This window comes from Sinocyclocheilus grahami, unplaced genomic scaffold (genome assembly GCF_001515645.1).
Source record: "Sinocyclocheilus grahami isolate Dianchi unplaced genomic scaffold, SAMN03320097.WGS_v1.1 scaffold2825.1, whole genome shotgun sequence".
NCBI lineage: Eukaryota > Metazoa > Chordata > Actinopteri > Cypriniformes > Cyprinidae > Sinocyclocheilus > Sinocyclocheilus grahami.
In genome coordinates, this window is record NW_015508001.1 from 17,214 (window position 1) to 19,745 (window position 2,532).

General features: G+C 38.2%; 1 long non-coding RNA gene across 1 annotated transcript in view; it reads right to left on the reverse strand.

The window, feature by feature from the left end:
* The window catches only part of LOC107575699 (uncharacterized), a 10,016-nt gene that overhangs the window by 4,667 nt on the left and 2,817 nt on the right, over positions 1-2,532 (reverse strand). The gene's annotated exons all lie outside the window — the stretch shown is intronic.

A 2,532-nucleotide genomic window follows, 5' to 3' on the forward strand; every position in this document is an offset into this window, starting at 1 on the left:
GATGGAGGTTACTTGCGTGTTCGGTCTTTTCAGCGCGCAGAGTTATTCAATTTAGATTTAACTCAAATCTGACTCCATTTTATTATCTAATCTGACTCCATTTTAGTATGACCTCGAATTTAGGTTGAAAGGCAAATTGGTTGTTTGTCGGTCTCTAATTATTCGGACATTTGATTATTCTAGTTAACTCTTTACTTATATTTACTCGTTCATTAGGAATCTACGTCGCTTAAACTCGCCAGTTTGATCCTTATTCAGAGGTTCGTGGCTAATACTATTTAATATGTTTTAAATAGTAGGTCTGTTTAGCCCCCTACAGTTACCCATGTAATACTCAAGCATTAATCAGCAGTTCTTCTAGAACCCCTTGTCTAGACCCCGATAGTTAGTATAACTACGTACAACTTAATTAACACTCCAAGCATTAATCAGCAGTTCTTCTAGAACCCCTTGTCTAGACCCCAATAGTTAGTATAACTACGTACAACTTAATTAACTCTGAAATCATATACATGGTTAACGTAACTGAGTACAACTTAAACTAAGGTCAAGCGGTTAGTCAGAAACCCATGATCTCACCTGATGCACCCCATGCTTCATCTAAACCTGAGATCTAGTATGTACGTAACCCTGGTCGCAGATTTGCGGATACGCATTCACTTAATCTACTTGAGGAAATAATTTCAGAGTAAGTCCGAATACATCAAATGTAACAATTTATTAATCAGTCAGGTAAATATGTATTATGCCAATTATCTAATACATATAATACATAGATATCAAATCAATACAAGACATCAAATTCTCAAAGACGAATCTAAGAGTAAAATGCATACCTGACCTTTTAGAAAAATACATAGTGTGAAGTGTGTGGACACACTTAATACTACGGGCTCTCTGACTACTGAATCGTCCTGATCCTTTTGGAAAAATACATAGTACAGAGTGTGTGGAGACACTCCATACTACGGGCTCTCTGACTACAGAATCGCCCTGATCCTTTTGCTGCAATCCTTTAAATACAAAACCAAGATTAAAACATTTACATTTACATTTAACCCAGGTCCCAGACCAGGGTGGTCTACACCTTAATGGGAACAGAAAATAATTAGCATGGAATGACCCTCTACAGTAATCAAAGTATCTCTTAACTCTTAGGATCTGTATTATCTTTTAGTCTACTTTTGTAAGATTAAGACCATTGTACCACTCGCCCTGAAACTATTCAAATGAAACCAAACATGACTGTAAATCTTATTTGCATTCATATAGAACATTATGTTCTACCATTCTGAGTGAATAAAGTGGAGGGGGGAGATGAAAAGGCACGGATGCATATGTGAGAGAGGCGTTTCCTGCACCGCCACTCTGTGGGGTTTCTCCAAGTTGGCCGTGTAAGTTTGTGTTGTCTGTTTCTCAGGAGATCAAAGTATCTGAGTTTCGGAACTGATGCATATGTGAGAGACGTTTTCCCACATTTTCTCTCAGTGAGATGTGGAAACAGATGTCTGTATGTTAATGCACTGTGTGTGTATTGTCTGTCTTAGAAGATCAAAGTGTCTGAGGTTCTGTAATTCTTACAGTGTAGTAGCCTCCGTGTCTCTGATAAGCTCGGAAGTCGGAACTTTAAATTGGTGCACCAAACGTTGATTTCATTTTGCACAAGTTGCAACAGTTCCGTTCCGTGAACACGGTGTTCCGTGAACAGATACACACTGTGTTGCGGAACCTTTGCGATTAATTAACCGTGACGATTTAAAGCATGGTTAAGAGTGCAATCGGTTAATCGTTCCATTGAACCATTGAGCATCAACATGCATAAATCTCATTCTATCAGCAGCAGTTTGTGGCAGTGCTTGTCATTATATCTCCTCTCCTGCTCTGAGACCAGAGTCAGTAACAAACTACAGACACTTCAACTACAATTCACATTCTGTCATTGTTCTCTACAGGTTGAGGGATTGTGGCGTCACAGATGAAGGTTGTGCTGCTCTGGCTTCAGCTCTGAGATCAAACCCCTCACACCTGAGAGAACTGTATCTGTCTGTGAATAATCTAGGAAAATCAGGAGTGAAGTTACTCTCTGATCTGAAAGATGATCCACGTTATAAACTGGAGACAATATACCATTGTGAGTATCTTATTATTTAAATATTTTAAAATGGCCAAAGTTTAGCAACATGCCTCATATGTGTGTAATTGAATATACGGTAATAATAAGTCAGCTCCACTTAAGTCTCTGTACTTTAAACTGTTTAATTCTGTGATGATCTATGAATATATGAATATTTTCATCTCTTCCACTGTCTCAGGGTGTAAATGATGAAGAGAGAGTTGTTGATCATTCACTGTTATTAATCTATGATCAGTTGTTCATTCATATCTCTGGCTGTAATATGAATATACTGTGTTTTTTCTGAAATGGAGCTGCTGATGTGATGTGACGGCAGTAATGTCTCATACTCATATGTGACTGTCTGTGTGTTTTATTGTAGGACTCTCAGTATTTAGACGTCAGTCCAGTTTCCTCAG